Here is a 14492-nt window from a genome sequence, read left to right as displayed (position 1 = left end):
ACTGTACAGGGAAAGGGACAAGATGACCTAATATGTCTTTCCCAGGTTTTCAGTTTGGGATTTCCTTTTTTTACTTTTATTTTTTTAATGCCTATAGCCTCTGGTATTTAATTTTAAAAATGGGGGAAAACCTGGAATTTAAAGATTTAAATTCAGGCTCAGCAATATTTAAGCACTGAACCAAGATCGATGAAACCATTTCTGTGCCTTCTAATGCCAACAGACTTTCCATCAGTGCCTTTCCATTGACATGAAGTGTCACAGGAGAGACAGAAATAACACTCAGATTATAATGTTTTCTCCAGTTCACCATACTGTTTCTAGACTTGTTTTGTCATATAAGCCAGATTCACAGTCTGTCACCACTTCAATCAGTTCATCATAACGAAACCTACTTCCCACACATATAGTAAATTCACTTCTTAATAACATGAAGTGATATTTATTAGACACTGATACAGAAGGAAAACATTTCCCTTTGTATTAGAATTAAATTTTCAATATATAGACTCCACAAAAGGAATTCGTATCTGTTACAGAAGGCAGTAAACAGAAAAATAAATATTGCTTATTTTGTAACACCTTTTGGGTTGTTGGAGCAGATGGTCAGTAGCTTTCTGGTTTGACAGGTGGAGCAATAAACATCATTACTGACAATGGGAATTCTTTGCTGGACAACAGACTGAAAAAGCTTAAGCCAATTCACAGGGAAGAGTATTCTAATAAACAATCACAGAATCACAGAATCAACTCACAGAATGGCCAGGGATGGAAGGGACCTCACGGATCATGAATCTCCAACCTTCCTGGCACATGCAGGACAAACATAAATAAAAAGCTTTTCTTGTAAAATGACATCTTTGAAAGTCTTTACTAAAAGACTTTCACCTACAAGTAAAGGAGAACTCCCAGCCATGTACAGTGTGGAGCAGCAGAGTTTAACTTCTGCAAAGCTTCTCCACGGCAGCCAATATGAGACTACACCAACATGAAACTCAGTCACAAATCTCTTAGAGAGAGGGAAATGACTCCAAAGCATGCATAATTTACCTGCCTCTTAAATGAGAAATAAAGAAAAACAAAGTAGCCTCGCATCTTATTTTGGGGCTCAAGAAAGCTGAAGATGCTAAAAAAAAAGAAATAAAAATTTATTCAACTATGTAAGAATATTTATTGCTCTCCATTTGCTTATGAACCAAGGGCTTTTCACAAGGGTTCCAGGTGCTATTTACAAGCTGGTATCAAAGAAGGCAAATCCAGTCCAAATCCTGAATGAAGAAATACGACACACACCAGTTATTTGGTTATTCTGGTCTCCAAATTGGTTTTCTCCAGCTCCTTTCAATAGCCAGAAAACAGAAGCAGTAATCTGTATTACTATCACAATACTGGGCTGTTAAAAACTCTCACAGCTTCTTTTAGCCACATTAGGGTTCCTCAGTGGGCATCAGTCTTATAAACCACAGCTCCATGATAAGTCAATGCATGATAACAGTCTCCTCAAAAGTACTGCCATCCAGAGATGAAAAGTCAAAGTAGGCCTAATTTGTCCCCTCCAGCTGTTTGACATAAAATATTGTGATCCTTCTGATGAAGCTGAGGGCATTGATTTCATCTCTAAGAAAGCAATACATTGAAAAGAAAAAAAGAAAAAAAAACTTTCCAGTGAAGGAAGGTAACAGAAACTATCACAAAGGACCACTTGCGGTGGTTTAAGCTGGCAGGTGGCTGAGCACCACACAGTCTTACCCTCACTCCCCCTCCTTCCCAGTGGGATGAGGGAGAGAACCAAGAAACAATAGGTAGAACTTGTGGGTCGAGATGAAACTATTTACTAAGATAGAGAAAATGAAAAGGATGATAGTTATGACCATATATATGTATATATATATGAATATATATAACAAGTGATGTACAAGCAGTTATTCACCATCCTCCAGCTGATGCCCAGCTAGCCCCCCGCACAGCAGAAGAGAGCAAGATGAACTCCCACCCCCTTCAAAACTCCTTCCACCAGTTTTGGCCAGTTTCAGTCAGCTGTCCTAATTCTTTCCCCTCCCAGCTCCTTGCACCCTTCGCTGAGAACGGCCTTGGCTCTGTACAGCACTGCTTAGCAGCAACCATAAACATCAGTGTATTATCAACACTGTTTTTCTCAAACAAAAAACATAGCACCATAGCTGAAAAAACGCCTACTTTATCAACAGTGACAAAAAGTCATTTTACCAAGTATACTTATTGGAAGCTGCAGAGGCCCAGATGTGTATGAAAACAGAAGGTGAACCACAGATCTGTTGCAGGGCCATGGTACTTCTTGAGACCAGCAATAACATTTTTGAGGAGCAGAAAAATGAATTCAAATCTAGCCAACTGTCCTGTGACCAACTATGTAATCTGAAGAGTTGATCACATTAGTTTAAACATACTCAAAATATGAGTAACTGGATGATGCCAATGATGAAAATCCTTATGGGCTTACATCAAAATGTCAGCAGTTTGAAGGATCCTATCAATAACCTCTAAATATATCAATATGACACAAACATCATATTTGTAAGGCTCATGTCAAGTAAAAAACTCACAGGAATCTTCAGCAAGGAGGGAACACTGTATAGTTTCATTGTTGTAGTTACTTATTTGTCCTGCTTGGGAAGTGAAAAGCAACTAGGCTGACTATTTTCTCCCTTTGATTTTGATGTCAGAGTAGGTACTAAACTGTTAAGAAAACAAACTGAAAAGTGAGAATGAAAACACAACTGTGTTCTAACGACTTTGCATCTTAATGTCATCTGCATGGGTTTTCACTGCAGGAACTGATGTGCTGGGAGGAAAATCCCTCAGGGTGCACGCAGCACTTGGAAGCCCTTCTGCAACTCCCATCCAAAGCATGCTGCTCCTGCCCTCCCCCCAGATTCATCTCTGTTCATGCACACACGTTTCCTATTTGCTGCACTCCTGTGATCCTACCGCTGTTTCTGAAACACTGGCATTTAATCATTGCTTTTGTTAATGTTAGCGTTTTATACCTGGGGTGAGAATAAGATTTTGTCTGCTAATCCCAGCCTGCAGTCATATAAACCCACAAGAGATATGCTGAAGACAGAAGTGCTACATTTATTTATACTGGTAGAGGAAATGTCTTTTTCTTGTTTGGGTTGTGTAGGGGGAAGGAGAGGAAATAGGTTAATGTGTCTGGTTTTATGGAGAGAAGATTAAATGGCAAAACAAACCTACTGCCGTTTGCATGGATCTAAATAAAGCAACAACAACAAAAAAAAGAAGATAATCACAAAGCTTTTTAATAACACACAGTGGAGAAAACAGCAAACAAACTGCAAAAAATAGTTGCTGTTTTTCCTTTTTATTGTCCCAGGCCCCTGCTCCTTGACTGTATACCGTGTCCAGTGAATAAGACATTTACTATCGTGGCTGCAACGAATGAATGCCCAGCCTTTACCATTTATGGCAGGCTTTTAATCACCAGGGAGCAAATGAGCAGTGGAATTTATACTGGCTTACTGGTTTACCAGTGTCCTCTCTTTTATGAAATATCATTTCCCAATGAATGCTCCTTACCACAATTCTGACCAATTCCCTTCTGCTAGCATCCTTCAGGGGATGTACAGAAATCAAAACAAAAAAAAGATGGATTCTGAAACTAACTCTGATTTACATTATGATAACTGAGATCAGACCCAATATGTATTTTTTAAAACTGAAGTAAGGTTTACATCACCACACAGCTGCTGAAGTAAGATCAGAATCAGACCAGCCAATGCCCAGGTTAAAACATCTCCTTGTTTTCAGCAGTGCAGTGACAGCTGAACTCAGACAATCCATGTGTTAAGTTACTGGGAGTAGCAGAATAGAACTCCTCAGCTGGCCTTCTTTTGTTAATGCAATATACATTAGCCACAGAAATGCTTAGCTCCATCATCAGGATTTCCTAAGGACTCCTATTCATATTCACAGCAATTAAAATGCTGCATTTCGGTCTTTATAATCCAGTTTATTTGAAGTGGGTTCATTTAGGTTGAAATCCTTTTTCCATAGCAGGATGAGGCTGTTAGGGCTGATAGGGCTTTGCTGTTCCCAGAGCCCTGCAGAGGAGCAAACCCTTTCCTCTCCCCTCTTCTCCCCAGACCCAGAGCCACAGCACAGCCCTGGTACAGGATGACATTCTTTAGCATCAGCAGCAGAAAGACTCAGCTCTGCAGGTAAATGAGAGCTGGCCAAACATTTCCCCTGAGCTCAGAGCTAACACAGCTACCTCCTGTTCCCACAATTTGTGGCCAAGCTCAAGGAATTTCTTTCCCAAACTTATGAGCTTTAACTAGACAGGAATGAAGCCAAATTCTCCCCCTGGCTTTGAAACTGCTGAGAGAAAGCAGGTTATTACTAGGTCATTATTTTAGAGGTAAGGGAAGATGCAGACAGAAACAGTTCTCCATACAAGTGCTTTGTACTGAACAGTGATGATTTGGGCTATGTAACAAGCTTGCTATGTGCTCTGGAAAGGTAAAGGATTAGGAAAGTCCTGCCTTTGCTTCTGGATCAGAGAGAGATGTTACTGATGCAAACATTGCAGCTGAAGAAAAAAATGGGAAAGGGAGGAGGACCATTTCACCATTAGAGAGCTTGCTGTCAAAGAAAAGAATGAAGCAGGAAGAGGCTAGTAACATGCCCTGTGGCAGCCACAGAAAGAGAACAGGAAAATCAAAGCCCTCTAAATAAGAAACAAACAGGGACCGATCTCAGCCCCTCCACATGGCCACAGCTCCCTTTGAAGCTGGCTGACAGCGACTTATGCCAAGCCTCAGGGCCCAGCCTGGCCCCACAGCCACTGCTGCTCTGGGGTGGGAGGCAAAGCGATCTTCCAGCAAATCCTGAGACCCACAGACATGAGGGGATCACAAACAGCAATTCTCCCTCACTGACTTACTCAGATCCTAGGGGTGCACAGTTAGCCGTGCCCCTTGGATCCCCACATAAATGGAGGAAGAATGTTGACCGGTGCAGACAAGGGATGTGCCTGTGCATGAAAATATGGTCTTGCTGCAAAAGCTCTCCTTTCCCATCATTTGTCAGCTTACAGTGTCACTTTCCTCAATAGATCCCAAAACAGAGTATTTACAACAAAACCTTATCTCCACAAATCTATTTATAACCGTTCTATGAGCTAAATTCCAAAGATTTTTTTTCCCATTTAAGGACAAGAACCAGAAAATGTGCAAATGGGTGGGTTCCACTTCTCCTCACACCCTCCACAGTGAGTCTCAAGGGAAATGCTCTTTATTTGCATTCTGTACACAAGAGGGTGTGGAAACACACAATGATTTCCATTGCCTGAAAGCTTCCCCTCACATTTTCCCCACTGCCAGGAGGTACAGCACTGAGTTTTCTGATAACATGAAGCTGAGCGAGCAGGTAAAGCTTAGCAGCATGGCTAGGAGTTTCTCTTCCAAGGTCATGACACTATAACAAGGCTGTCAGCAAAATCTCTCATCCTGCAACTCTGCTATCTGCACAACTTCACAGGAAAATGGGATGCTCTCAGGTGCAGCAAGTGCACCTGTATCTGCAAACACTGGAAAAATCGCATCCAGGCATTTCAGCTCAGTGTCGCGGCACAGAGCTTGGCCCACTTTCCACTGTTTTCACTGTGCTTCTGAGTTTTTATGCTTGCAGTCCAGAAAAAAAATCAGTTCTAAAGGAATATGTAATTGTGCTAACAAGCCAAAATGTGCTCTTTCTCACTGAGAAATAAATTCAAAATAAGGTATTTCAATCAATCAAAATTGAAATCAATAAAAAATAAGGACAGTGCTCAAATTTGGATTACAGGATTAAAAATTATTTACAAATGCTCAGTAGCCTCACAAGCTAAATAGAAAACCGCATGGATTATCTTGATCTTGAAGACTCAAAAACACACACACAGCCATTAGGTGACTCACCAGGTATTTATGATCACAGGGAAAAAAAATCAAATGACTGCAACAGTTTGAGATCTGGCCTTCTTTTTCCTCTCCCTCCTTCCTTCATTTCCCCAGTTATTTGCTACTGAAAGTCAGCAGAACAGACCCAGTGAGCACTTTGTCCTGACTTCAGAACAGACCCCCTAAACACTTCTGTAGGCAGGATAAGGAGGTTCCAGTTAGCAGTGCTTGAGAAAAGGGACTGCTAATGCTACTATCTGCTTGGCAGCTCAGCTGCCAGTCCCACACCACTTATCAGCACTAAGCACAGTCCAAAGGAGAAAAATGAAGTAGTTTCCTACTCTGGATGTAAACAGTACTGCTAATGTAGCAGGACTAGCAGCTAGCTGACAGTGTTACATGCCCTAATCTTCCTTGTTAATCTAATCCATTTCAAGAAAAAGCTCTCCTGGGGGTGGGAGGGATCCCAAATTACAATGTACTGTGTGTCCTTCCCCGCTGGGCTAGCTGAAATGTACCAGAGCTTTAGGAAAAGCAAAGAGAAATAGTTACATAGTTCAACCATCCTATGACCTCAGTGTTCCATCCCAAAAGGTCAAACCTAATCTGATCTTCAAATGCCTTTGTGTCAAATTTCAGTCCCAGCAAAATCCTTGACAAACCATTTGAAGACATGCAACAGCCACAGCCTCCCAGAGTGCACCAACATCTGAGGAGAGGCACTGATGTGTAGGTGAGTGACTTGTTTCCAGCACAGTTGTGCCCAAAATCCATTCTCAGCACTCCTAGCGTTTCAAACCACACAAGAGCTAGGAACAAAAACAGCAATCCAACTCTTGAATATGAACACTCCTACAGGTGAGCAATCGAGTGAGGAATAGTTTTCCTGTTCCGAGCTTCCAGGAGGTAGTTACTAAGTGGAGACAATTTGTAAAGAATGGAAGTTTTCTTTGAAGATGGACTCCTACTCTTCGCAGCCACAGGCCTGTCTGCCTCAGGCTTTGTATAACTGGAGCCCAACCCTGCAAGTTCTCTTTAAAGCTCCCTGCAAAGGCAACGAGAAGCTCACAAGACTATGCTTCACGTTGTGCACAGTTACCTTTTTTGGTGCTTTCTCTGCTACCCAGGAGAGTCCAGACAAGCCTAGCAGATGGACAGCTAATGCTGCTGTCTGGCCCTCTCTTTCTTATGCATATATGGTTTCCTGTCCCTCTTTGTTCATGTGTAGTGATTAAATGCATCAAACTGCCCCTTTAGCAGATAGAGGTTAACAGCTCCACTGGTATCTGGTAAAAATCAGAACATGAGTACCCAACAGAATGGGTTTCATGCAAGAAGTGACTGAGAAATCAAAGTATTTTAAGCAGTCCCAAGGCATTCAAATCCTATTTGTCCTGTGTGAAGGAAGGAAGAGAGCAAAGGTTCACCTCTCCGCAATAGAACAGATCCCCTTGGGAAACAAAACCTCTCCAGGGCAAGCAGCATTTTAAGCATGCATAAGAGCAAGGAGTGTTTTTCACATGTGACAACATAGATTACGGTGTACAGCAGCAGCACACAGAGCACATGTAAACCATCAACCCTGCCTGACAAGAAAAAAAAAAAAGCTGAACCAATGTCAGCATTACCACAAGAATATGGGTTGTGCTGCCCTCTTCCACCTGCACATGCCACCCAAAGCCTGGAAAATCACAATCACGTCAATCAAAAAGGTGCCCCAATGCACATCATTTAGGGTGGTTTGTTGTTGTTGTTGGGGATTTTTTTGCTTTGGTTTTCATTCAAACACACACAAAAAAAGGGTTCTCCAACCCTTGTACAGTGCAGCAGTGTCTGACTCTGCAGTGATTGCCCCATGCAGCATACTGCTGCACACAGAGAAGGGCAAAACAGGAAGGATTCCTTGTGCGGCTCTCGATAGACACTTCCTCCTTTCTCCTCCTATGCAACATATGCTACCTCCTAGCAGGCAGCTAGCAAAGGGAGCCTTTCTGGTCTCACCACTTGAAATTAATGGCATTGATAATAACACTGTCCAAGTTCAGATGGTTGCTGACCAGCATGTCTCCCTGCTGTGTATGGCCCTGGGATCATGCTTAATGGACCTCAATTTTCCCTCTAGTGTCAGCCAGCAGAACTCAGAGGCACTTCTTCCTTCCAAATCACTTAGTTTTCAGTGACATGATTGCATTGTCTGTCAGCGCCAGGCAAGAAATAAAAGCACAAGCAAAGTTACGCCTTTCTTAGGCTGCACTGTGTCAGAAAATTGTGAGCATCTACAGTGGCAATTGCAGAAAATCCCTTACTCTCCTACAGTACCTTTAGGTTGCTCACTGTCAAAGAGTATTTGAACAACACAGGACTCTCCAAGCATCAGAATCTGCATCCATTAATGAAGGTATTGATTTCACCAAGACTAATCTAGTGAATGGAAGATGTGGAATCGATCTGCTTGCCATCATGTGCTGCAACAGAGGACTCTACATAAAATATATATTATTTCAATTTCGTATCCTGTTCACAGGGAAACACCAAGTATTTCCCCCCCAGCACAGTGATTTAACTATTGTGCTAACAGTTGCAGGCTTGTTATCAAAGATACCTGCCTATCAAAAAGTCTCCCAAAGAAAGGCAGACCTGCACTTTCTCAAGACACTTGAGAAGAGCTCAGACCTGCTTTACTTTAAAGGCAACTTAATTTGCCAAATGGACTACTTACTTCCTTGGAGAGTCACTGCATTTGTACTTTAGGTTAAAACGATCTGTTTGATTGGTTTGTATGTATGTAGCTTCAGGATCGCACCCTATCTCTCTTGATGGCAAGAGAAAAGGGTATGACATTCATCTGGAGATGCTCACACAGCAGCCCACTGCTGTATTTAATGAGACTGAGAAAGATGCAGGGTCTCGGGGTTCTTTGATGGCAATTCATTCAAGCACAATCATTCACAGCACAGTATCTAAAATAGATGACTTATTGTAAGTACATTTTTTTCACAGAAAAAAAAAACCACTCTGCCTGCATATTTTCTTTGAGTTGCAGCCAAGGAACAGAATGGGTTATTTTCACAAATTGTTCTCCTATACGACTGCAAGAGCAGGGTTCACAAATAGGCAAAATTATATAAAAGCTGCTCTGAAAATTAATATTCCACAAAAAGTCATTTTAAGAGTTCTCCTGTTCAGTTTTCCATATGATGCATCATATGACATAGGAGAAGAACCAATTCTAGTACTGGCCAGGGGTTGGCAGTTTGGTCAATGTCTGTCTCTCCCAAGTATCAGTCTGTAACTAGCATCATTCTTCCCTTCATTTTCCCAGCCCTCTCCCTAATAAGTTCCCTGCTGCAGAGAACACCATGCTAGCAGCAGCCAGCCTTACACAACTTTCTGCAGACTACCCAAGCATGGCAAAGGATCTGGAAAGGAGAACAGCGTGCTCACCAGCTCTGTTATCCGTGGTCTGACTGACACCAGCACAGAGCAGTACTTTTAAGAGCTCCGGTCCCACCCAAGCACATTTTTTTCTCCCCCTTTTAACAGGACAGACAGTTTCACAGGAAAATTTCTGGCAATGTGCTCCTGTGCATGCTGAAGGCTGAAAACAAAAACGGATGCTGTCTATTGTCAACAGTATTTCTGTGAAAGGCTGCCATGACAGACATCTGCTGCAGCAGGCATCGGATCGGTTACACTAACCAGAGCTTTACTCTATCCCTATCAGTTACAGAGGGAGGCTGCCTTTGCAGTCTGAAAGCCCAGGTATTAAGTTGCAAAATAAAAGCAATTCACTATTACCACACCAAAGACCTTACTGCAATTCCTTTCTTATATGTAAAGAAACAATAAAGAAAGGATAGGCTATCCCCCCCCCCGCTGACAGTCCTGCTGCAGGATCCCACGCAGAGTGGGACCTTGCCCTGCTCCCGGCACTTTCCCCCACATTAGATTCCACCAGTGGGTGAGCGAGCAGCCCTGCACAGCCCAGCCAAGCTGCCCCTTTGGCTCCCCGTGAGCATCTGGACAGATGGACAACAGGGAGAGGAGGAGAGGGAGAAGAGTATCTGAGCGTCTCGGAGCGTTTCCACGACTCGTCAAGTTTTGCATGCTTCTTAATCTCTAGGCACGACGCAAACGCAGTCAGACCGACTCGCTCCCCAACAAATACATATGGTAAGCCCTTACCTCTGCGGTGAAAAGTTTTCACTAGTAGGAAGGAAATGAATAACTGGCTGCTTGGGCAGGAGCGCAGCAAGAAAGGCACACCAGCAGCCTCACACACAGCCCTATTCAATAAAACTACAGCCTTGCCTTGGCCCCTCCCAAAAGTCAATGCTAAGTGAATACATATCCCTTATGTTTACAATTGGCAGGCAGCGGTATGCATTGTCCTCAATTTATTCTAATAGGCAGCCAATGGCTATGCACAAGCCAAGGTGGGTTCAGCCTGCCTGCAGAGATGCCTGTCATTCCCTAGGCATGCTCAGGAAGCCACTCATCAGAAAACCAAGACCTAAAAAGCTCCGAAAATTCATGCAAGCTGCCAAAACTGTCTTGCTACATGCCCTTTTTTGGTTATCCTTAGCAGGGCCTCTGAAAGTAAATCCTCTGTCAGGAACAATCATAAGAAATGTTAATCTTGGAGAAAGAGGCTGTCTTGTTGAATACAAACAGAGCTTTAAAAAAGGAAGTACACTGAATGGAAAGGAGCACAGTAAACATATTTACTTTCTGCACCAGGTTTTTAAAAATCAAATAAATAATTCCAGTATAGCAGAACTTTGCCATTGATTTTTTTAATTATTTATTTATTTTAATGAGCACCACATGTAAGAGGGAACATAGAAACTCTGCTGTGCAAGCTTGATTCTGCAAAGACACACTAGTGGGAAAAGCACATGAAAGATGAGTTGGCAGGATCCGCAGCCTGCTTCCATCTCAAACAGTGCAACAGAAGTTACAAATAGAATATCCCCGCTCTGAAAAGCAACTTGAAAAGGGATTCAGAATATGACAATGATTCTTGGTAGTTGGATGAAAGGATTTCGTTTTCAGGCGTACAACTACTTCTCTATACATTTAAAAGGTTCGTTTACTATAAGGACAGCCTTACATCTATATATTTTGCACAGTACTTTTTAATATCTTTCATTAGCGTGGATAAAGGAAGCTTAGAATCATTTTTTTATCCTATTTTTTCTTTCTTTTTTTTTTTTTTCTTTTGTGATCATTATTGATAACTTTCCAAATTACACAGACAGCTTAAAATGAAAGAACAGATGCAGACTGATGCGGGAAACAAATGAGCTACATAAATTAAGACAGTGTGAAAAGAAATGTGAAAATTATTGCAGTGCACGGACTCTAACACATGTACCAGCCACTAAGCAAGGCTGAAAGAGAAGTGCTGACTGCTCCAGAGGACAGGATTCCAGACAAGGAGATATTCTGCAGATTCATATTTGACAATAACATACACAAAACCAGTTGGGGAAAATATGTGTAAGATGACTTTGCAGCTGAGCAGGCTAAAATATTTTAATGCCTTTCTGGGTCTTTATTTCTGGTCACTGGGCCCCCCTAAATCCTGTGGATTTAGTCACATGTGTAATGCAAGAAGGATTCAGTCCACAGACAGTAAACTAATCTTTACAACACAAAAATATATTTAAAGAGCCAAAGCTCTACAGATTTACACCAAGCAATTCCAATTTTACAGTGCCATTTCAAATTTCACAACTTTATTAGAGGAAGTAAAAAAAGTTGCTGGTTTTCAGAAGGCTCTTTTTTTTTTAGTAACCCTTTGGAAACTCTCTAATACCATATCTCCCATTATGGCTTTAAATATTAAAAATAATATATACAGTACATATATAGCTTGGTTTGCAGGATTTACTAAACTACGGAGAACAATATATTTGTTCTCTGTCATTCCATTAATTACAGAAATTATTAGCCTATGTGTTGATAACCAAACGAAAAGAGGAAATAACATTACCTAGATACTGGATCCTACTGTCTTCCCAGATTTTTAGAAGGTAAAAATTCAAAAATCCAGGCTAGAGAGTAAATAGGTATAAGGGATGCTGATGGGCAAAGCAGAAATCTGGATGCCTTATCCCTGGAGACACTCAAGGTCAGGCTGGACGGGGCTCTGAGCAACGTGATCTACCTGTGGGTGTCCCTGTTTGCTGCAGGAGAGTTGAACCAGATGGCCCTTAAAGGTCCCTTCCAACTCAGATGATTCTGTAATTCCATGTTAGACGTACCTCATGGTTCTCATTCCTGTCTAACCATCAACTGAAGTGCTGCAGACTCAGTGTCCACTATAGCAGGAAGCTAGTCAGTATAAACTACTTAAGGCTGAAAGCAGCTGTGTGTTTTGAAAGTGGTTTGGCATGAGTTTCGATCTTCCCCTGTCAAAACATCCCAGACTTAGTGATCTAGGTCACTTTTCCATCAAAATCCTACAAAAGGTCTGATTTTGCCCTCTAGAAATGGCATAACGAGAAGTAACGTTCTCATCCTTCTAGCTGAGCTGAATTTCACCTGGAAAAACTTTTGGATTTCAAGACTTCAAACTTCCAAACCAAGCTAGTACAGATCTCCTGGAGATATTTTTGAGAATCTGAGCTACTGAGAATGCTAAGTTAAATTTCTACTGGATGTCCCGTGGCACCCCATGACCAGGTGCAACCTGCAGATGCCTGCTGTAAATACACAGCTATAATATGCCTAAATCCACAACAGTAAGAAATTAGGGAACTACCCTTGTAGTCCTTGCCCTCACTGCCAAGGTTACCACTCTAGCCACAATTCCCTGTTCCCGCTGCTTTGACCCTGACAATCAAATTCTTTGTGCCACAGTACAATGTGCTGAAAATAGGACAAGGCTGAAAACATGTCTGTGTCTGAAGAATCCAGCTCCTGATTTATGATTGCAGATGTAAGACATTGAAAAAATAGCAAGTGTAGAAATCAGGCCCCAAAACAAGGCATAGGTATTAAAATTGTTCTTATCATGAGAAGAAAGGGCCCTGCAGTGTTCATTGCTCAGCTCTTGAGATGATAACTCAGGGCAGTGGTGCAACTGCCGGTGATAAGCACCAAAGCATTTGTACACGCTGAGCCACCAAAGTGTTCTCAGAGCCCAAGTCTGCAGTCATTCCCTTGAAGAATCATGTTAGAAATACCAGGAAAACTGTATAAACTGTGGCTCTCTAAGGTTTATCAATTTTTCCTATGAAATTCACAAGCAAAAACTGAGGCAACGTTCTGGTCTAGAAAGTATACTAGAAGCCACCCCCTGGGAGGCAGGTCTGGTTGCAGCATGCTGCCACTCTTAAGAGATTACATTTTGCTCCACAAAGCCCACAAGGCTCTGCCAGCATCAATACCCACAGGGCCATTGGATTACTGCTCTTCCAGTCCTCAGAGCACCCTATTCCCAAGGCAGAAGTGCAGAAAGAGCTGTGCTCTCTGTCTGGGAAGTGTTTAGGGCATATGGAAAGGATAACTTTTTGAAATGAAGTCCATTTTTCTTCTTGAATTTCTTAATTTTTTTTTCTTTCTTTTTTTTTTCCTTTCCTTGGCATACATTACTATTGTTGAATAGCACAGAGTCTCAGGCAGCCACTGTCACTGCAGCATGTGCAGCTGCCATTTTGGAATCCAAAAACAAAAACCAGGTATGTCTCCACCCCTGCACACTCCCATAATACAGCAAGATACATACGAAACACCAAATATGCCATGGAGAAGCCCATTTGGTCACTACCTCATATCCCCACAGTCTGATGTTTGGGTGGCTGTCACAGCTAATAGCGAATCTAACTGTCCTAGGGCTCACAGCACAAAGACTTTAGGAATGAGCTTCCATACTGTAACTGTACTGTAACATACTGTAACTAACACAGGTGTGTTTAGGCTGACCAAGGCTCTGCTTAGGAGAAACAGTGTTGAGGTCTGTGCTAGGAGTAACTGACGCTGTTCCCCAAGCACAGTAACAGACATGGGCAAGCTCCTCTGGTCCCCCAGAAGGACACAGCTGCCTTAGGGATTGGGTCAGATGAGAAGCAAGCTCAGAGAGTAAATCTTTGACACAGCACTAGGAGCAGCCAAGTTTGACATCAGCATACACTCAGTGGTCTGCACACCCTGGTCAATGCAGTACAAGAGGCAGGGGAACACTATCAGGTCTGGCTTTTTTCCTCCCTTGGTACAATACAGCAGTCATCAAGGCAACATGCTGTACCTCCTGGCTAGCTCACACCTCTCCTCTTGCTGCAGGCTATAATGAAGAGCATGGATTGTCTCACCACACATCTTCTCATATCCCCCCAGTAACATAGCACAGTGTGGGTTACCCCAGACCCAACAGCTGAATTCTAAATGATGCTATGGCTACAGCTGTGCTGTTTCCACAGCCCATCTGATGTCAGCCGAACCTTATACACAGAGGATATAGCCCAGATGGCAGCACTCACAGCTGCGCGTGTCTGACATGAAGGTGAGTAAGCTGAGATTTGTGAGCAAGCCACCCAGCTGGCAGGT

The 14492-nt window shown here is 42.4% G+C and overlaps 1 protein-coding gene across 1 annotated transcript in view; it reads right to left on the bottom strand.

Annotated features, from left to right (window-relative positions):
• CALD1 (caldesmon 1) overlaps window positions 1–10359 on the bottom strand; it is a 186986-nt gene extending 176627 nt beyond the window's left edge. Inside the window, 1 exon segment of the mRNA XM_042837607.1 lies at window positions 10125–10359. The gene's annotated coding sequence lies outside the window, so the exon portion shown is untranslated.
• Between the last annotated feature and the right edge of the window lie 4133 nt (window positions 10360–14492).

The sequence above is a fragment of the Centrocercus urophasianus genome, unplaced genomic scaffold (assembly GCF_019232065.1).
Source record: "Centrocercus urophasianus isolate 14NV4802_14NV808 unplaced genomic scaffold, USGS_Curo_1.0 seq_73, whole genome shotgun sequence".
Taxonomy (NCBI): domain Eukaryota; kingdom Metazoa; phylum Chordata; class Aves; order Galliformes; family Phasianidae; genus Centrocercus; species Centrocercus urophasianus.
This window is presented reverse-complemented; position numbering and strand designations above follow the sequence as displayed.